The sequence below is a fragment of the Halichoerus grypus genome, chromosome 2 (genome assembly GCF_964656455.1).
Source record: "Halichoerus grypus chromosome 2, mHalGry1.hap1.1, whole genome shotgun sequence".
Taxonomy (NCBI): Eukaryota; Metazoa; Chordata; class Mammalia; order Carnivora; family Phocidae; genus Halichoerus; species Halichoerus grypus.
In genome coordinates this window covers 79,042,623-79,065,704 of record NC_135713.1, presented here as the reverse complement: position 1 = coordinate 79,065,704, position 23,082 = coordinate 79,042,623, and the positions used below count along the sequence as shown (strand labels likewise).

The following is a 23,082-nucleotide window of genomic DNA, read 5'->3' as shown; positions in this document are numbered from 1 at the left end:
TTTCTTTGGCCATTCCGTTGACTTTTGAACTTGGTTACAGCTCTTTTGTGGACTGTTTGAGACTGAATGTGACTTGTCAAGATTCTTACATTGAAGTGCTACCCCCACCAATGTGATTGTATTTGGAGGTGGGGCTTTTGGGAGAATAGATGAGGTTATAAGTGTGGTACTCCCATGATGGAATTGATACCCTTATAAAAAGAGGAAAAGACATGAGAGCTATCTCTCTCTCCATGAGCACACAGTAAGGAAAGGCCATTGTGGGCACACTTCTCAGGCTGCTGTCTACAAGCCAGGAAGAGAGCACTCAGGAAGAATCAACTCTGCTAGCACCTTGATCTTGGGCTTCCCAGTTTCCAGAACTGTGAGAAATAAATATCTGTTGTTTAAGCCACAGATCAGTTTATGGCATTTTGTTATAGCAGCAACCTGGCTGTCTAAGACATAGGCCTTTTCCAGGTTTTGGATTCAATACAAATAGAAGAGGGCAATTAAAACTTAACCAGTATTGAGCATATGGAGGTGATAATAATTCTACTTCCTTAATTCTCCTGGAATCATACTTTAAAATCAAATATAAAAATAGATTATTTTTGGAGACAATATCTTTATGTTTGTAAGCATTTTATTTATCCTTTCATTTGGCCATGTCGAGCATTTTTTTTTTTTTTTGTCAGCAATCTAGATGAGTACTGCAATGTAAATATCTTATTTTTCCTTTCTACAGTGTCCATCCCCCTACAACCTGATTATAGTGCCTTGTTTTCCTTGGGAAATCACCTTTCCCCATTTTTACTCCCCAGTCCATGGGATTGAAGGGAGGCTTACTTCATCCATGGCTCCAGGAGTGAATGTGATATTCAGGTGAGGAAAATCAGAGAACTACATCTCCTGACCACACTGATTGGTTCTGATATGGACATATGATTCATTTCAAGCCAATGAGAGATAGGTTTAAGTCTTTTGCTGAAACATTGGGACAAAGGCTGAAGTCCATAAAGAGGAAAATGATGCTGAGAGAGGAAGAGTACCCAGGTGGTATCATTTGATTACCTGGACTCTGTTGTATCTGAATCTACCCTGGACTTTTTGATCGTGTAAGCCAATACTTTCCTCTTTGGCTTAGTCAGTTTTAATTGAATCTTTACTAATTATAACCAAAAGAGTGCTAAATAACATGATTACCAAATTCACAGACAGTAAGAAGCATGAAGAAATAGAGAATATATTAGAATATATTACAGAGTGAAAATCCAGAAAGATCTTAGCTAAAAAGAAGAGTAGCAACCTAGTAAGATACAATGTAGTAGTGATAAATATAAAGTCCTATATTTGCTCCAGATCATCAGCTGAGCAGAATGAGGGTGAGGCTGACATGGATAAATACGAAAAAGATTTAGTCATTTTAGTGAATTGTCAGCTCAGTCACCATTATTAGTATGAGAAAACCATCAAAAATATGTGTGTTCTATTCCATTAATCTATTTACCTATCCTTTTTTTTTTTTTAAAGATTCTATTTATTTATTTGGCAGAGGGAGACAGCCAGAGAGGGAACACAAGCAGGGGGAGTGGGAGAGGGAGAAGCAGGCTACCGACTGAGCAGGGAACCCGATGTGGGGCTCGATCCCAGGACCCTGGGATCATGACCTGAGCCGAAGGCAGACACTTAACGACTAAGCCACCCAGGTGCCCCCTATTCACCTATCCTTATGCCCATGCCACAGTGTACCCTGTTGTCTTAATGGCTATAGCTATACTGTAAGTCTCAAAAATTAGGTAGTGTGACTCTGCCAACTTTGTTCTTCTAGACTGTTGGCTATTCTATGTCCTTTGCATTTCTATATAAATAAAATATTGTGAGTTTCCCCAAATTAAAAAGAATTAGTTAAGAATTGTATAATTTTTCAAGCTAGTAGGACTAGGGAATTATAAATCATTTTTAATGCCATTGTCACTTGAACTGGTTAAAAAAATAATACTCATTATACTTTAACAGTCCTTTGGGAAAATAGATACTGAATTATGCCAGGTCTTCAGAAATACATACTGAAGATGAAAAGGCCGTGTATTTTTATCTTTATAAACATAGTATATTTGTGGAGAAATACATAAGAAACTACTAACAGTATTTTGCTCCGGCGGGCAGGTGGATTGGGTATCTGGTAAAGGACAGAGATTTTTTTGTGTACCCTTGAAATCTTTTAAGTTAAAAAAGCTAATAAAATTTTTCAAAATAAAAATGTAGTATACACTTTCATTATTCATGTATGTTTGATATCTATCTCTAAATCATAATTCCCTTGTATGCATGAAATCTGTTCTGATTTATGATTGTGGGTTCTGTTTATAGTTAATGTCACTGCAGTTTTCCCTCTTTATTTCCTGGCTCAGCCCATCATGTGGATTCTAAGGAGCTTTAATCAATCTAGTAGATTCTGCATTTAACAAATTCTTTGATGTACCTCTTAAGATTTTTATGATTGTTCTTTACCCCCAAATAAATAATAAATATATGTTAGGGCTTATAGTTCTTTTTTAGTGCTTCTTGTTTTTGCTCAACTTAATTTACAGTTTCTTGTGTATCTTGACTGTACTTAATTTATCCAGGCCTCAGTTGCTTAATCTGTAAAATGTGTTGGCTAAAGTGTGGTCCAAAGTCTCTTCTGGTCCTGTGAGTTCGTAAGTTTGTCTTCCATTTCATTTCATTCGATTCCATTCATGATCCAGATGAACGGGGATGACATAATCGTCGAGACAAGATATGACATTCATAGAGTATTCAAGCTTCAGGAAAGTTATGCCTGCTTTTTGCTACTCCTTAGACCTGTGATTCACAGTTCTAGTTTTAGAATATTCAGGATGTCTGTAGTTACTAACAGGTGTGATAGATTGAATCATGGACCCCTCCCTGCATCTGCACTCCTGCCCTGGCTTCCTTGTGGGCATAGGGTACTTCCTCAGTTCTTCATTTGCTCTGGCTAATGACATATGAGCAGCAATTGTGTCATTTTTCAGCCTAAGACTTAAGAGGGCTTGTATGCTTCCACTAGTCATCTTGTGCTTCTGTTTCTGCTGGCTCAAGGAGAATGAGAGACATGGGGAGCAGAACTACAGATCTGAATTAGAAGCAGAGGCTGTCCATAGAGCCCAGCTTGGATCAGCTGTCTCAGCTGACCTGTGGATCTTCAATAATAAATAATTATTAAGTCTTGGTGTTGTCTGTGACACAGCATTTTTGTGATACAATAGGTACAATTGACTTTTATCAAAATGTATTTTTAAATAGGAAACACATTCACATGGTTCAAAAATAAAAATATAAAAAGGCATATAGTGAAATGTTTTGCTCCATGCCCTGTTACTTGTTCACCTGGTTCCTATCCAATGTCCTACCACCACAAAGTACCCACTTGAGGGATGCCTGGATGGCTTAGTTGGTTAAACATCTGCCTTCAGCTCAGGTTATGATTCTGGGGTTGCTGGGATGGAGCCCCATGTCAGGCTCCCTGCTCACTGGGGAGCCTGCTTCTCCCTCTCCCTCTCACCCCCTCTCCCCCAGCTTGTGCTCTCTCTCTTTCACTCTGACAGATAAATAAATTAAATATTTAATTTAAAAAAAAGTTACCTACTTGATTGGTTTCTTTTGTATCCTTCTAGAGTTTCTTATGTAAATGCAAACAGACAAGAATATATAATCTTGGCTCCCATTTCCACCATTTTACACAGTTTTATGCTTTGCTTTTTCATCTGCTATCTTAGATATATTTGTGTATCACTATATAGAAAGCTTCTTTATTCCTTTTCACAGCTGTATTTCATACCATAATAAAAGAGAATACAGTCTCCTATTGATGGTCACTTGTTTTCTACCTTTTGCTGCAATGTAAGTATATCTGTGGGATACATTCTCAAGAAAAAGAAGATGTATACAGATGGAATAGCTACTGCCAAAGTGTCTTTCATAGGGGAACACATGAGTTTTAATTGGTAAGAGATATTGTAAATATCTAACAGCATTTTCCTTTAATCTGCAGGGCCAGTGTAATATTTCACACAGGAAGCCATCCTACTGACATTCCAGGAGGACATGAAGTGATATTTTCAGAGAGCTGACGCCTCTATACCAGGAAGTTCCCAGCGCTTTATAGGTATCAGCTTCTTAAATCCTCACAACATCCTGTGAGGTACTGTTACTACCCTCATCTTAAAGATGAGGAGATTGATGTGGAGGGAAGCTGAGTGACTTGCCTCATCTCATTCAGCTAGAAAGCAGTGGAGTTGGGATTCTAACTTAAGTAGACTTACTCCAGGCTAAGACCACTAAACCATAACTTCTCTAAAATTACTTTTAAAATATAGGTATAATTAAACTAATATTAGTATAATATCCTAAAATATTTTTCCTGACATGCCCTGTTTTGATAGCTTTCATAAAAAATAATCTATAAATTGTGTGTGGGGGGTGGGGTGGGGGGTGTGCATTTGACTGTACCTATGGGAATCTGGTGAATTTCCACTTATCAACCTGAAGATGTATTAAGATATATAAGAAACTGGGACACCTGGGTGGCTCAGTCAGTTAAGCATCTGCTTTTGGCTCAGGTCATGATCTCAGGGTCCTGCTTAGCAGGGAGCCTGCTTCTCCTTCTCCCTCTGCTCCTCCCCCCACTCCCCTGCTTGTGCTCTCTCTCAAATAAATAAAAAATATTTTTAAAAAAAGATATATAAGAAACCATTATGAACTTGACTCACTTTCAAACTTCTGTGGTTATAATTGTTGGTTGAATTTTTAGAAAATGGGTTTTGGAAAATATGTGTAAGTATCTATAATTTGCTAAGCAGATAACATACCTTTGGCACAATTAAAAATATCACCTCTAATATATATTCATTTAATATTCATATCACTCCTGTAAATTATAGGTATTAATATTCTGATATTACAGATGAGGAAACTGAAGCTCAGAGAAAGGGGTTGACTTGCTCAGTATCACCCAGATAGTAAGGATGATGATGATAATGAGTAATATTTACTGAGTACTTCCTACATACCAGGCACCATTGCTGGGCCCACTTTACATGGACCTATTTAATCTTCACAACAATTCTATGAGCATTTGCTCTTACAGCTTTACAGATGATAAAATAGGATTTAAAGAAATTTAGAAACTTTCTTAAGGCCATATAGCTAGGAAGTGACAGTGTTGGGCACTTAATCCAGGTTTGTTATGAGGGTAATTTTGATGTGTCGACTTGGGTAGGCTTCAGTTCCCACTGTAACATCCAGTGAAACACTAGTCTAGGTGTTGCTGTGAAGGTATTTTAAAGGTGTGATTAAAGCCCCTAATCAGATGACTTTAAGTAAGGGAGATTATCCTAGATAATCTACATGGACCTAACTCAGTCATTTGAAAGGTCCGAAGAGCGGAGCTGAAGCTTCCCTGAAGAAGAAATCCTGCCTGAGGACTGCAGCTTCAGCTGCCTGAGAGTTGCAGCCTGCTCTTCCTGATGGTCTGTCCTATGGATTTCAGACTTGCCTAGCTATCCCTCATAATCACACAAACCAATTCTTTACAATAAATTTCTTAATATTTAAGAAATATACAAAGGAATACCACTCAGCCATCAATACCACTCAGGAGAAATAAAATCTCCTACTAGTTCTCTTTCTCTGGTTGAACCCTGATACGTTTGTCTAAATCCAAAGCTGAAGCACTTGCCAGAATGCTATACTCATTCTTTGTATACAGCAAATTAGAAATTTGAAACCAAGTCCAGAGCTCTGTGCTGCATATACATCGGAACCACACATTACACTTAATTATTCACTGCCTCAGTATAATGAAGTAATGAGCTTTTATATTTTGTACCCTCCAACTTGATAAGCATTTTGAAGGCAGACACCAGATTTAACTTATCTTATTTTTCCTGTACTATATATCATGCACACAGGACGCACAGCTCTATTGTCAAAATGATTCTGTCACACTTGCACACAGGCACGTGGCATTTGCCTTCTTGCTTTTGTACTCTCAATTTGGAGGCCATCGTTATTTTTTTTTCCCTAACTTTTCTTTAACTTTTCTGTTTTAATTCTTAACTTACAAGCTTTTAGGAGCTTAGAATTTTAGTCAATGTTGCTGTCCCCTGTCTTATCCAATTATTAGGGTTTGTCATGAGTATGTAAAACCTTAGTGGAAGAAAGAGGTGATAGTCTGTCAGAGTGTTGGGTGATGATTTGGCTTAGCTGTTTAACCTGTGCTGCAGTCCTTCTCGGGCTGGACCTCTGACAGATACTGACAAGAAAAATTAAAAAAATTTTCAGTTCCCCAATGAGTATAGTTGGAATAGAAGGAACTTGTTCCTTACTATAGATAAGCTCTAAATCTAAGGTCAAAATGTTATTGAAGAGCAGATCCTAGGACTTAAGTGATTGGTCCCAAAAGATACTTTTATCCTTCTCTATTTGTATTCTGTTTATTTTTTTAAATTTAAATTCAATTAATTAACATATAATGTCTTATTTGTTTCAGGGTACAGGTCTGTGATTCATCAGTCTGATATAATACCAGTGCTCATTACAACACATACCCTCCCCAATGTCCATCACCTAGTTACCCCATCCCTCCACCCCACTCCCCTCCAGCAACCCTTAGTTTGTTTCCTAGAGTTAAGAGTCTCTTATGGTTTGTCTCCCTCTCTGGTTTCATCTTATTTCATTTTTTCTTCTCTTCCTCTATGATCCTCTGCCTTGTTTCTTAAATTCCACTTCTCAGTGACATCATATGGTAATTGTCTTTCTCTGACTGACTTATTTCACGTAGCATAATACCCTTTAGTTCCATCCATGTTGTTGCGAATGGCAATATTTCATTTTTTGATGGCTGAGTGGTATTCCTTTGTATATATATATATATATATACCACATCTTCTTTATCCATTCATCTGTCCATGGACATCTGGGCTCTTTCCATAGTTTAGCTATTGTGGACATTGCTGCTATAAACTCTGGGGTGGAGGTGCCCCTTCAGATCACTACATTTGTATCTTTGGGGTAAATTCCCAGTAGTGCAATTGCTGGGTCATAGGGTAGCTCTATTTTCAACTTTTTGAGGAACCTCCATACTGTTATCCAGAGTGGCTCACCAGCTTGCATTCGCACCAACAGTGTAAGAGAGTTCCCCTTTCTCCGCATCCTCACCAACATCTGTCATATCCTGAATGGTTAATTTTAGCCACTCTGACTGGTGTGAGGTGGCATCTCATTGTGATTTTGATTTTGATTTCCCTGATGCCGAGTGATGTGGAGCATTTTTTCATGATTCTGTTGACCATATGTATGTCTTCTTTGAAGAAAGGACGGTTCATGACTTCTGCCCATTTCTCGATTGGATTATTTGTTCTTTGGGTGTTGAATTTGAGAAATTCTTTATAGATTTTGGATACTAGCCCTTTAGCTGATAAGACATTTGCAAATATCTTCTCCCATTCTGTCGGTTGTCTTTAGGTTTTGTCGACTGTTTCCTTTGCTGTGCAAAAGCTTTTTATCTTGATGAAGTCCCAGTAGGTCATTTTTGCCTTTGTTTCCCTTGCTTTGGAGACATGTCTAGCAAGAAGGTGCTGCAGTCGAGGTCGAACCTCTAGGATTTTGATGGATTCCTGTCTCACATTTAGGTTTTTCATCCATTTTGAGTCATTTTTGTTTATGGTGTAAGGAAATGGTCCAGTTTCATTCTTCTGCATGTGGCTGTCCAATTTTCCCAGCACCATTTGTTAAAGAGACTGTCTTTTTTGCATTGCATGTTCTTTCTTGCTTTGTGAAAGATTAGTTGACCGTAAGTTCAGGGTCCATTTCTGGGTTCTCTATTCTGTTCCATTGATCTGTGTGTCTGTTTTTGTGCCAGTACCATACTGTCTTGATGATCACAGCTTTGTAATTAAGCTTGAAGTCTGGAATTTGATGCCACCCGTTTGGTTTTCTTTTTCAATATTCCTTTGGCTATTCGGGGTCTTTTCTGGTTCCATACAAATTTTAGGATTATTTGTTCCAGCTCTGTGAAAAAAGTGGATGGTATTTTGATAGGGATTGCATTGAATGTACAGATTACTCTAGGTAGCCTAGACATTTTAACAATATTTGTTCTTCCAATCCATGAGCATGGAACATTTTCCCATTTCTTTGTGTCTTCCTCAATTTCCTTCATGAGTGTTCTAGAGTTTTCTGAGTACAGATCCTTTGCCTCTTTGGTTAGGTTTATTCCTAGGTATCTTATGGTTTTGGGTGCAATTGTTAATGGGATCGACTCCTTAATTTCTCTTTCTTCTGTCTCATTGTTGGTGTATAGAAATGCAACTGATTTCTGTGCATTGATTTTATATCCTGCCACTTTACTGAATTCCTGTATGAGTTCTAACAATTTTGGGGTGTAGTCTTTTGGGTTTTCCACATAGAGTCTAGTGTCATCTGCAGAGTGAGAATTTGACTTCTTCTTTGCCAATTCAGATGCCTTTTATTTCTTTTTGTTGTCTGATTGCTGAAGCTAGAACTTCTAGTACTATGCTGAACAGCCGTGGTAATAATGGACATCCCTTCCATGTTCCTGACCCTAGGGGAAAAGCTCTCAGTTTTTCCCCACTGAGAATGATATTTGCTGTGGGATTTTCATAGATGGCTTTTATGATATTGTTTTATGAATTATGATTATGGCCTTTCTTCATATTGATATGGCTTTTCATAGATGGCTTTTATGATATTCACACTATGAAGAGTTTTAATCAAGAAAGGATGGTGTACTTTGTCAGATGCTTTTTCTCCATCTATTGAGAGGATCATATGGTTCTTGTCCTTTCTTTTATTTATGTAGTGTATGACATTTTTGATTTGCAGATGTTGAACCACCTTTGCAGCCCAGGAATAAATCCCACTTGGTCGTGGTGAATAATCCTTTTAATGTACTGTTGGATCCTATTGGCTAGTACCTTGGTGAGAATTTTTGCACCCATGTTCATCAGGGATATTGGTCTGTAATTCTCCTTTGTGGTGGGTATTTGTCAGGTATGGGGATCAAGGTAATGCTCACCTAATAGAAAGAGTTTGGAAGTTTTCCTTCCCTTTCTATTTTTGAAACAGCTTCAGAAGAATAGGTATTCATTCTTCTTTCAATGTTTGGTAGAATTCCCCTGGGAAGCCATCGGGCCCTGGGCTCTTGTTTGTTGGTAGATTTTTGATGACTGCTTCAATTTCCTTGCTGGCTATGGGTCTGTTCAGGTTTTCTATTTCTTCCTGGTTCAGTTTTGGTAGTTTATACATCTCTGGGAATGCATCCATTTCTTCCAGATTGCCTTATTTGTTGGCATATAGTTGCTCATAATATGTTCTTATAACTGTTTATATTTCTTCAGTGTTGGTTGTGAACTGTCCTCTTTCAGTCATGATTTTATTTATTTGGGTCCTTTCTCTTTTCTTTTGATAAGTCTGGCCAAGGGTTTATCAATCTTATTAATTCTTTCAAAGAACCAGCTCCTAGTTTCGTTGATCTGTTCTACTGTTCTTTTGGTTTCTATTTCATTGATTTCTGATCTAATCTTTATTATTTCTCTTCTCCTGCTGGGTTTAGGCTTTATTTGCTGTTCTTTACCCAGCTCCTTTAGTTGTAAGGTTAGGTTGTGTATTTGAGACCTTTCTTGTTTCTTGATAAAGGCTAGTATTGCTATGTACTTCCCTCTTAAGACTGCCTTTGCTGCATCCCAAAGATTTTGAACATTTGTGTTTTCATTTGCATTTGTTTCCATGAATTTTTAAATTCTTCTTTAATTTCCTGGTTGATCCATCCATTCTTTAGTAGGATGCTCTTTAGACTCCATGTATTTGAGTTCTTTCCAACTCTCCTCTTGTGATTGAGTTTAAGTTTCAAAGCATTGTGGTCCGAAAATATGCAGGGAATGATCCCAATCTTTTGATACTGGTTGAGACCTGATTTTTAACCAGTATGTGATCTATTCTGGAGAATGTTTCAGGTGCACTAGAGAAGAATGTGTATTCTGTTGCTTTGGGATGGAATGTTCTGAATATATCTGTGAAGTCCATCTGGTCCAGTGTGTCATTCAAAGCCCTTATTTCCTTGTTGATCTTTTGCTGAGATGATCTGTCCATTGCAGTGAGGGGGTGTTAAAGTCCCCTACTATGATTGTATTATTATGGATGTGTTTCTTTGATTTTGTTATTAATTGGCTTATTTAATTGGCTGCTCCCATGTTAGGGACCTAAATATTTATAATTGTTAGATCTTCTTGTTGGATAGACCCTTTAATTATGATATAGTGTCCTTCCTCATCTCTTATTACAGTCTTTGGTTTAAAAATCTAATTTTTCTGATATAAGGATTGCCACTCCAGCAATGTCCATTAGTATGATAAATGGTTTTCCACCCCCTCGCTTTCAATCTGGAGGTGTCTTTGGGTCTAAAATGAGTCTCTTGCACACAACATATGGATGGATGGGTCTTGGTTTTTTATCCAATCTGATACCCTGTGTATTTCGATTGGAGCGTTTAGCCCATTTACATTCAGAGTAACTGTTGAAAGATATGAATTTAGTGCCATTGTATTGCCTGTAAAGTGACTGTTGCTGTATATTTGTATTTTGTTTCTTTTTTTTAAGGATTTTATTTATTTGAGAGAGAGCGAGCGAGAGGGAATGAGAGAGATTGGGGTGAAGGGCAGAGAGAGAAGCAGACTCCCCAATGAGCAGGGAGCCTGATGTGGGACTCATTCCTGGGACTCCCAGATCATGACCTGACCCAAAGACAGACACTTAATCGACTGAGCACCCAGGCATCCTGTATTTTGTTTCTTAAGTAAGATTTCTCTTTAACATTTTCTCATCTCATGTCAGTTAGGCTCAAAGTACATGATACATCCCTTGCTCAGAGAATAAGAGGTTCTCCTCAGACTTTCTTATAACTTAGCAGGCCCATTTTCAGTTGTAGTAAATTCCAGCTTAACTTTTATGTACTATGATAACATTTCTTTCATAGTTCTTAAATATGTGACTCATATTTAAAACAGTAACAATTAGTGGTTATGTAATATTTGGTATTAGTATCATAAATCTTTTAATATCATAAGTCTTTGATTTGGGCCACCAGTGTATGCCTATTGCCATTGTAAAGACTAAGAAAACAAGATGTAAAAATAGTAGGCTCCCTTTAAGCCTTTACTTCAGTCACAATCAGGATTAAGACTAGAACTTAAATTTTTTGACTCTGGTTAGAGATTGAGAAATTTTATTTAGATGGGTCATAGACTATGTGAGCTAAGCCACAAAATGTGGAATGTGTCTCACTTTCCTAAGGTTACAAAAATTTATATTAAGGTTTATATAGGATACGTTTATTTTATATGGAAAGTAAAACCACATGCATCTTATTTTGAAAAATCCTAAGGCCAATATAAAAGCTAAGATAGTTATTTAAATTTACTCCAGGTGATTTAGCTGCTGGTACTGTGTTGTGTTGCTTACTTTGTCTGGTGAAAATAATCTCCTTGTTATTTCTTCTTCCTTCTTCTCTTCTGCAAGAATTTTATCAGGAATAATTCCCTACATTGAAGTCATGCAGAAAATATGTAAACATCCAACACACTTTTGCAAATCTGTAAAGTATAAAGTTGAGAACATTCAACATTTCCCAATTCAGGCTACCAAGGAAAATGTGCAGAAATACTATTTTGAGATATAAACCAGTAAAGTCCAATGCAAACTATCAAAAGAACAAAGTAGGAATCAACCTTCATTTGTTTACTTCCAGGTACAAATTAGTTGATAACGAGCTTGCTTAGATTAAGTAAGCATAGATATGTGCCAGAGATAGTGGTTATTACTGTTGAACATACAATTCTGGTCTTAAAGGAGTTCTATTTGTGTTATCCCTGGACAATGCAAAAGGGTCATTTGACCCCTGGAAAGTAAATAAAAATGACTATTCTACATTGCTCCCATTGGTTTTTTTTTTTTTTAATTTTATTATTTGAGAGTGAGAGTGAATGAGAGAGAGCACAAGCCGGGGGAGGGGCAGAGGGAGAGGGAGGAACAGACTCCGCCATGAGCAGGGAGCCCAATGTAGGACTTGATCCCAGGACCCTGGGATCATGACCTGAGCTGAAGACGGATGCTTAATTGACTGAGTCACCCAGGCACCCACCTCCATTGGTATTAAACATATTTGTTAATCCCATGACTTGAACAAAGGGCAAGTTTGCCTTGAAACTATGATTTCCCCAACATGACAACATTTAAGCAAGATCTGTTAAAGAACACTTTTGCAAGGAGAGAAAAAACTCTCTAAAGGATATCTCCCCCTAATCACTCTCCTTGGTAGGTACACATAACTTAGAGACCACTCTAGTCTCTAAACTCATTGTTTTTAGGATGCCTGAGTTTGAACTCTCCTCTACTTTCTAGTTACGTGATTCTGCCTAACAGTCATTAGGGCTGTTCACTAATATTTTGGTTTCCTCCTTTTAGCACATGGTAGGTTTGTACTTCTCCTTGAAATAGGTCATGGCCACATGACCTCTAGGAAGAAGTCAGGGCATAAATCACCATCTTTATCTTCCCCCTGCATGGCAACCAGCTTCATATCAGACAACAGATGCTCCATCGTTCTAACAAGAGCAGAGTCCTAACCAAGCCACAATAGACAGGGAGCATGAATGAAAAACAAAGCTGTTGCCTTAAACCACTGAGATTTTGGGATTGTATTATTATAATCTCACCTACCCTTACTAACAAAGTGGCCTTGAATAAGTACATAACTCTGTTAGTTTTCTTATGTGTAAAATAGGGATATTAATAGTAACTACCTTGGGCTGGTGTGAGGACTAAATGAGATTATCCAGCTAAAGCACTTAGTACAATGTCTGGCACATGATACATCCTCAATTAGTGTTGGCTGCTATTGTTACCATCATTATCCAGAATCTTGGGGGCTAAATATTATATATATATTTTTTATTTTCTAAAAATATATATTTTAGGGGCACTTGGGTGGCTCAGTCATTAAACATCTGCTTTCAGCTCGGGTCATGATCCCAGGGTCCTGGGATTGAGCCCTGCATCGGGCTCCCTGTTTGGCGGGAAGCCTGTTTCTCCCTCTCCCACTTCCCCTGCTTTTGTTCCCTCTCTCACTGTCTCTCTCTCTGTCAAATAAATAAATAAAATCTTTAAAAATATTTTAAAAATTCCCCAAGTTTACCCACTTTATATCCAACCTTTTTCAAAGAATTTTTTTTTCTTGCACATCTTTCTAAAATGTATCACATCCTTTTTACCTTAAATAGAATTCTTAAGGACTTAGGGTCATTATTATAAATGTCAGTTATTATACTGTAATGTAATATGGTTCAGGAGGACACTTTGAAGTGTGCAGGGCATCTGCTCTGATTTTCAGTGTATTTTTATAGCAGTTTTTGTTCTTTGTCACTTCTTTGCTGTTCTCAGTGTACCTTTGACAATTATTTTTTTTTAAAAAATCTCATTGAGGGGCGCCTGGGTGGCTCAGATGGTTAAGCATCTATCTTCAGCTCAGGTCATGATCTCCAGGTCCTGGGATGGAGCCCCATATCAGGCTACCGGCTCAGCGGGGAGTCTGCTTCTCCCTCTCCCTCTGCCTCTCCCCTGCTCATGCTCTCTCTCTCTCTGTATCTCTCTGTCTCAAATGAATAAATAAAATCTTTAAAAAAATAATAATCTCATTGACCTAATATACTGCTTTCATTCTGCTGCAAATTTTGGGAAGATGTTAACCAGTTTTTTAAGAATTATACATAAGTTAAAAGAAATTAGCCTGAAGTAAATCACCATTTGGTAAGTATACATTGCTATAATTACTTGTAGTAGCCTACTGGTGTTTTTTCAAAGAAGAAAGAATTCCATCTAATCATCTGTTGCTGCTGGAAAAGTTTCTACCTCACTGTAATTGAGAAGTTAAGCAGAGTCTAAATTGGATAGCATTTGTATTCCATCACTTTTACCATCCATCAGAAGTATAAAGTAGATTAGCATCACTAGTATACTTCCAGTGTCAACAGATAAACTTGGGTGCCTGTGGAGGTTCAGGGTGCCTCTCACTCATTATTCCTTACCTCGAAACCCCATCTTGTGACTATCTTGGTACTGGAAGATACTGCTACCATTCCTGCCACTCTCAGAAACCGAAGTGGCAAAGACCAGTAAAGGTAGAAAAAGGGGGTAAGGAAGGAGAGCAGATTTTCCCAATGCACTCCTAATGTATCCAAGTGGAAATGGAAATTTGTCATTACCACTTCCAGGTGATGTCAGCTTATTTGGGAGTATTGCATGGTTACTCACAATCCTAAGTTCTCTATTATTATTGTTAGTGTGTGTGTGTGTGTGTGTGTGTGTGTGTGTGTGTGTATTTGGGGCATTAAAGAAATAACATAGTTCCTGACCATTGTAATTTATCCAATATATGTGATTATGGTGAGTTATCAGGGCATATGATTTCTGAAGAACAATAAAAGACAATACCTCTGTACATATAGGGTATCTGTTTCCTCATTCCCATTGGTTTCTCCTTCCTCTGTAACAGCCTTTGGACTTTGCTTTGGCAGGCAAAGCACAGCTGAGACTGTAGCTGGAGATCTACTTTTTCTCAACAGATCTAGACCAATTAGATGTTATCTCTTGGAATTTGAATCTTGAGTGACAAAATGACTGAAACAATTGGAATGGAATCATTGTAGCAGCAAAATCCTGAAGGAGGGGGGAAGTCATTAGCTTCTGCTATTTAAACCCCCAGAACTGCCTGACTCCTGATCTTTTTCAAGGCTTCTGGGGCTATCTCATACCTAGAAATTCATTTTCTCCTTTAGTCCATTTCCGTTGCTTATCACTAAAAAACTACACAATAAACTTTTGTGTTTTATGTTTCACAGTGAGCATTAATGTAAAAAGACATTTTAAATGCTAGTTATTTTTAAATATATTGAACAAGAAGATATATTTTTTAAGAATAGAATTTTAATGATTTTGAGTAAAGGCAATTTCTAAAATAGGATATTATGTACCATTTATAGAGCATGTGCTACTTGTCAAATGTCATGCTAAGTGCCTGTGTGTGTGTGTACAGTTATTTAAAAATATATATGTATAAAACTTTGTCATTACAATGACTTAGTGAGTAAGCTTACTATCCCTGTTTTATAAATGGAAAAACTGAAGCCTAGAATGGTTAATTTGGCAGTCACACAGCTGGAAAGTTGTGGAGGTAGGATTTATAACCAGATCTGGTTGACTTAACCACTATGATATATTGTTTCCCATATCAGAAATAATGTTATTTTTTGGATTCAGTTATAAGCTAGTACCTGCTTGGAAATTAGGTATGTCCTCTTTTTTACTAGGGTTCTGAGAACATAGCAGAATGAATGTTAATAAAAATAAGCAGCAGATTTATAACACATCTCTGAAGTGAAAATGGTTGTAAATATCAGTCCTCTAGTCCAGTACCATTACTACATTTGTTTCAAATTGTGTTTTCAAAAGAGAGATATTTAGGGCGCCTGGGTGGCTCAGTTGGTTAAGTGTCTGCCTTCCACTTAGGTCATGATCCCAGGGTCCTGGGATCGAGTCCCGTATTGGGTTCCCTGCTCAGCGGGGACTCGGCTTCTCCCTCTCCCTCTGCTGTGGGTGTGCTCTCTCTCTCTCTCTCTGTCAAATAAATAAATAAATAAAATCTTAAAAAAAAGAGAGAGAGATTTAATTCAATTACCATAGATAATACTAAGCTTAGTCAGAAGTTTATATTTAAAAATTTGTGATATAGATTTTAATTGAATTAGAATTTTATTGCCTATTTTGTTATAATCTAGTATTTTTCCTGTTTTTTTTAAAAATATAAACTAATGCAAATCTAGAAAGTGTGTAATCTACTACAGAGCAGGGAAGTGAGACTGTTCAACTAAGAATCATTATTAACTTTATTCTCATAGAATGAATGGAGAGAGCTTGATCAGTATAACTGCATGCTTTCTGAAATTTCTAAACACTCTATGATGAAAAATTAGTTGACATGATGGAACTTTTTCTACACAAAAGAATAATTTAAAAAATTATAGATGCCTCTCAGTATTTAGGATTCTAAAAGCATGCCACAAGAAACCAGCTTTGTGCCTAAAAAGCCCTCTTGTTCAGTTGTTTCAAGCTAGTATTGTTTACAAGGTCCTTGTTGGTCAACATTTTCCATTTTTCACAATTCAAAAGTTTTTAAAGTTTGTGCAAAATTTTCTAGGAAACGTTTTCTTCATCTTAAAAGGATTACTGATTTTCAATTACCTTGAGTGGTCTAACTAAGTATAATTATATCAATACGTCCAAACCTAAACTGTTGAAACGAAATGCCTAAGTGCCAAGATGTATGTCATATTGTCAAAGATTATGGATTCATAGAACAAAAAATCTTATACCATAAATATATATTTGTGAAAACATTGAGGTAGAATTGTGAGACCTTGCCTGAAGTACAAATACAATTACATATTTAAAATGAGGCAAAAAAAAGGTATAGAAAAGGCGTCTAATGCAGTGGTCCCCATGTATACATGGCCAAACATGGGAGATAGCTATGTTCTGGTTTTCTCCAGGAATCCTCCCAAGTTTAAGGGTCGTTCTTAGAACTCTACTTCTCCAACATGAACAGGTGTATCTATTCATAACTCCTCCTCTTAATTCATTATATATAATTTCATTAGAAAGGAGCAGGAATGGAATTAGGCTCTGCAGAGAAACAGAACCAGTACGTATAATAACTAACTAAGTAACTAACTAAGTAACTAACTAACTAAATTTGTTTTCAGGCATTGGCTTATGAGATTGTGGGGACTGACAAGTGTGAAATCTGTGGGGCAGGCAGATCTGCAGGCTGGACACTCAGATAGGAGCTGAAATTCCTTCCTCTCCAGGAAACCTGTTTCTGCTCTTAAGTCCTTCAGTTGATTGATGAGGCCCATTCACCTTTATTGAGGGTAATCTCCTTTACTTAAAGTCAACTGATTGTAGATATTAAGCACATTTACAAAAATACTTTCACAGCAACACCTAGATCAGTGTTTGATTAAATAACTGGGTACTATAGCATAGCCAAGTTGACACACACACTAATCATCCCTCAGTCTCTATGTGGCAACCATGCTGGTGGAAGGAAGTCTCTGGAAAATTTTCAGACATAGCCCAACCTCGCTCAAGGGTGGCTGGGAAAAGGAGGTAGAACAGGTGTCACCTCTTTCCCCTTCTTCCCTCAAGACATTGCCCACACCACTTCCCCAGTGATTGTGCAGTCATGATAGTGGAGCAGAAGGGTTGCTTTACTCTAGATAAGCTAGGAAATGATGGTTTCATCATTTCTGGGAAACCTGGGTGTAAGAGGTCAAGATGTAGGTGATTATAGGATGGCTTTTGACAAATAACTCTTGTGGGGTTAGGGTGAAGGGCATCATATCCTGGTGAAAATGATAGTCTTGGTTTCACTTTGCTGATGAGAGTCTAAATAAGATTTTACTTTGAAATGCCACTTATGGAAGCTGTTTGGGCCTCTCTTCTATCTTGGCACAAAATTGTAATATTCGATAATAAATTAATACTGTTAGATGAGCAGCTAGGCTCAAGACTAGTGAGGGATTCGAGGTTTCCAAATCTCTCTTGCTTTCAGAACCTCTGAAATACGTTTTCTTCTTATGGCTGCTTTATGCTAAAAAACCTGTGAACTGGGACACAGAGAACAGGAATAGTAATGGAAAGATTGGATCCTGGATACGCATAAAATTATTCACTATTTAAAAGTCTTGAAGGTATAATCCAAAATATGGGTCATGGAAAATTTTAGGACATAGCAATGTTATGAGACATTCTTAAATAGTCCTGTTTTGTATAACAGGCCAGTTAAATAATGAAGGGTAGAAATAAAAAGACTTACACAATATGATAAGGGGATGAAATTTTGATTCCAACTTTACCTTTGGAAACATGGATAGCTAATAAAATCCTGTAGAAATTACATCTCACCAGTGAGAAAATGTAACTTATAACCTACTAATGAAAGAGTTACAAAATAAACACAGACTTTCCTTTATTTCAGACTAATTTCAGCCAAGAAATGAAATAGCTAACAAAAGCCACAGAGTTATTATCATCCAGTGCAGGCAAAGCACTTACTAAAACCATAATCCCTCAAATTGATACAAACTGAAAATAGTGCAGAAATATTGCACGGTATTTGCCCCAAGTGACTTTTTAGCAGTCTCTACCTCTAGAACATCATCCAAGTTTATTTTATTATTGTGAGGGAAAAGATTCTGATTTACTCATATTGTGTCAGGAGCAGCACTTAGCAAGTTCAGTCATTTTTAAAATTTACCTATGGTTAAAAAATAACCGAAAAACAAACAATCCAAAGGTGGGAGTGGGGGGAAGAAAGAAAAGCTTACTTACATGATGCTTTGTAAAGGCAAAAAGTTAAAACATGTCTGCACTGGAAAATAATTGAAAAATTGTAATAATGTTTCACTTCCCAGTTGAGGCTGAGAGGAAGCAGGGTGGCAGTGCTGTTTAGAATCCGTAGGGATTGGACAAAACTTCAGTAGGACTCCTTGTTTGGCTCCTGTCAACCACAAAGAAAAGTGCTTTGTCTGCTCCAAAGAGAATTTACACAGAATCTCAGCAGAAACATCTGCTGTTTTACAGCAGATAAAACTCCTGAGGTATGTCTTTTACAGCTAGAAGCAAGATAATAGACATTTATTAGGACCTCACTTCCATTTTATTATCTGATAAAAACAGATGAATTAGGCTCTCTACTTATAACATATTACCTTGATTAAAACAGATTAATGCTATTTTGTGTGAAGTAAAGACCTCAAAGCAATTTTAACATTGTTTTCATACGAGTAGAAAAAAAATGTATATTTTCCCCATCTCTTTCTAAGTCCACAGAGTCAGGGTGTCCAGTGCTCACTTTCTCAGAACTTGATGGTACACTTTTTTTGCCAGGATTTTCTCATTGATTCCAAATAGAGGCTGGGCCTTTTGGCATGGTTAAATGTCATATTCCAGGTCATATTTTTGCTAATTTCTTAACACATTAAAAATTATTTTTTCTGCTTCTGAGTCTCACTTAGTAAAGCTTCTCTGGTGGATTCAGCCAAAGAACTAGTGTTTGATCATTTGAGTTTGAGTGGAATTAGTCTGATGCTTTTTCACATTTCCCCCAACTGAGTTTAATAAAATCCTTCTCTGCTCATGGGACATTTAGGTATAAAGTTCAGTTGTTTGAGACAGAGCCAGCCAGTACCCCCAGGCCACATGGGCCCTCAGTAACTCATGAGAATGAGGTGCCCTGCTTGACTGTCTCCAACTTGACTCGCCACTTCCGATTAAGTATGCCATTTCTTAAAATAGATGAAGACTCAAATGAGAGAAAAAAAATTATCTACTGAAAAACTTTCACTGCTGATTCAACTTAACAACAGTTATTTTGTGGGTTGTGATGTCAATGTCTATTATAGTCCAATTTTGCTGTCTTTTCTTTTAAAATACAAGGAAAATTGTGCAAAGAGGCAGAGACCAGATATCCTGCAAATGTGTATGAGAAAGCTCAACAGGCAGGAAGCGAAATTAAAGTTTGGTCCGTGTCCACCAGATATTGAGAGTAATGGGAAAATGTATAGAGACACTTTATCGTCATTTGTTGGTTCTTCTAGTTTTTCAAGTTCTCAGCAGAACCAGGATGAAAGTCATTCTATAATGAACAAATGATTTCATGGTAATGGAGTTAAAACTTACAAAAAGGAGTCAAGAAACTTCCCGGAAATATTTGTTTGTGTTTCCCCAGCTGCTTAGTGTCCAGGTAAATCTGAATGCTAAGGATAAATCCTGAACTACTTCAAAATAGTGTGATCATATTAGAAAATGTACTTCCCATTCCCATGTCAGTGTTCAAAGAATTGATTTTGAGAAAATACACATATTGCCAAAATGGACCATGCTCTGTGGCCGCACTTAGATTTTGCTAAGCCAGTGGAAATATTTCTAAGATTGCTGTAATGCACATGCCCTCCATGAAGACAGTCTTTTCAATATACTGTTTTCCACAACTTTGGGGAGAATTCATGGAGCATGGGTGCTCAGGTGTAAACACATGATTTGAAATCACATTAGGAGGCCAAATGAAGTTTTCAATTTTTTCAAACATAAAAAAAAGAAGGGGACTTGAATTTGTCAGAGACGTCTGAGAAAGCTTTCCTAACAAGACACTATTAAGCTGAGATCTAAAAGGCAAATAGATTTTCTTTAGTCACATGCTTTGATGAAGGCCTAAAAGCAAGGAAGAAAACAGAGTGTAAGATACAGCTGACTGGCTCCCAATTAATTAAATCTTGAGTGTCTTCTTTGTGCAAAACATAGCCTAAGCTCTGGGGATATAATAGTGAATCAGGACACACTCAGACACAGTCCTCATGTTAGTTCCTCTCTATGGAGGGAGACAAACACTAGTCAAATTGCAGAAATAAATTCTGTTAAATAGACCAAGACGCTAGGGGAACATATACAAAGGAAATGTGAACTAATTGTGGCTGCCAAGGAAGGCTTTTCTATGGAAGTTACAACTGAGCAGAGATCTAAATAAGAGTTAAATAGCTGAAGAGAGGAGAGCACAGTGTTTCAGGCAGAGGGAGAAGCATGTATAAAAGTTTGACTGCTCATCCTTACTACAGGGACTTCTGTTTTCCTCACAAATAATGCTTTACAACATGTGAAAGTCTGAACTTTTTCTGTTCAAATTCTAAATAAATTCAGAGTGGCTGAAAGAATAAATTAATCAGGGTCTTAAACTGGGCTATGGGGGGGCCAGGGGGTTTTGATGTACACTGAGGCAGTGGACTAAGAAAGGAATAGAGGAAATATGGAATGATGAGCTCATACCATACTTAGATCTCAGAAAAAGAGGCTCTGGCTCTGTGCTTCAGAGGGCTCTCAAGTCCGAATATATACAACATATAAACAATAAATTATTTAAAAACCATAGGCTCTTTCACTAAACATTCATGTTTGTGGACTAACACCCATCAGGCTACAGCAAAATGCTTTCCCACATCTTTTAACTACCTCCTAGAAATAAAAAACAATTACATCTGAATGCTGTGACATATTGTGGGTTATGCTACCTCCAACATGAGAAAAGGAGAATGCTTCAGAGTTCAGGGAGGATTTGAATGGCAGAAACACTTAAATAAGAGAAAAGACAAACTAATTAACTTGTCACATCCTTCTTCTCACAGCATGAATACATTAGGTATCTGCATAATGAAGTTTTATTTTCCACTAGTGCTGAGCATCCCTTTTCTTGTTTCCCTCCATATAAAGCAATTTATGGTTCTGGACTTACTCCAGATATCCTCAGTATTTGCAATTATTGTAAATGATGGCCGAAGAGTATTTTGCAATATTAAACAATATTCATATTACTCTCTTATATTTGTGTGCATCTATGTCTAGATGTAATATGCTTAAAGTGTGATAACCAACTCTTAAACATTAGCAACTAGATGGACATTGAATGCTAGAAATGCAAGTAGTTTTATTAAATGCTTAATGAGAGTATTTAAATTTTCCAAAAATTAAAATGAAAATTCAGCATTTAGTTTTGCTTTATAATTTGATATTCATTCTAGTTTATATTTTATCTTTTAATTTTAATAATTTTGTATATTTTAGAAGAGAAAGAGCTATTAACACATGAAGAGTTTTCATTTTTCTGCATTTTAAATTTACATTTCTGATTAAAATATATTTAAATTTTTATACCCTTTATACAACTACATTTTACTTTTTAATCTTTTAGATCCTTGAGAATGAGGGCCAGTGAAAAAATAAAGAATTTTGATAGAAATGGGGAATTCAAAAGTACAGATTAGAAAAGAAAAAAAGCTATAAAGGAAAAAGAAATACAGAATTTTCAGAGTGAAGGTCTACTTAAGTTAAAAATAAAAATATGGGAATAATGAAAGTGAACAGACTTCTACTGAGCACGGCCCTAAAAGAGTTTGCAAACAAGAGATTACAAATTCTTTTTTAATGGAAATGTAACCACTGATCAAAACAATGCAAATTAAGAAGAACATTATTCTCATTAATCCACAACTTAAATGGGTCAGATAAAAACCTCTCTCAACTTTACATTCTTTATTAAATGAAGATTTAATTATTAATTAAAACAATGAGAATGAAAAAGAGGATCAATTTTATATCAGTTTCATAATCCAGAAAAAACGAAAGCAATTCTGGCCTGCCAATTGGAAGATGGAGAAATGGATGGTCTTGATATTAGCAAATAGAGGAAGACTACTCCAGAGCGTCTGACTGGATGATGATCTTAGAAATGGCAATGCCAGGGGTGCCTGGGTGGCTCAGTTGGTTAAGCGACTGCCTTTGGCTCAGGTCATGGTTCCAGGGTCTGTGGATTGAGCCCCGCATCGGGCCCCTGCTTGGCAGGAAGCCTGCTTCTCCCTCGCCCACTTGCCCTGCTTGTGTTCCCTCTCTAGCTGTCTCTCTCTCTCTCTGTCAATTAAATAAATAAATAAAACCTTAAAAAAAAATGGCAATGCCATGTCCTTCTGACAATATTCCTAGTAAAACACATTCAGGTTCAAATTAATGATTAGAATTTTCCATTGCATGAACATGGCAGAATTTTTAATATTTAATTTTATTCCAAAATTCTTTCAAAGAGGAGATTGTAGAAACTGGCTTTTATATTCTCTACTTAGAAACTACTTTGTTGTCATTTGTTAATATGTTTCACAACCAATCTTCACGATTGGCTTCAGCCAGTGAATGTATTTGTGATAAGAAACACTTAAATTTTCAATTAAAATGCCATGAAATGTCATTTGCACACAGGCTCAGATGTAATTACTAGAACTGAAAAAAAAAGTGCCAAATAACAGCAAACAACCAATAATATTCCAGAAATAAAAATATATGTCAAGCTAGTACATGGGCATAATG

At 36.9% G+C, this 23,082-nt stretch overlaps 1 long non-coding RNA gene across 3 annotated transcripts in view; it reads left to right on the top strand.

The window, feature by feature from the left end:
• The window catches only part of LOC118530792 (uncharacterized), a 230,827-nt gene that overhangs the window by 45,960 nt on the left and 161,785 nt on the right, over positions 1-23,082 (top strand). For all 3 annotated transcript variants that reach the window (XR_013445689.1, XR_013445688.1, XR_013445690.1), the window contains exon 2: positions 4,037-4,150. This is a non-coding gene — a long non-coding RNA (uncharacterized LOC118530792). The remainder of the gene's footprint in view (positions 1-4,036; positions 4,151-23,082) is intronic.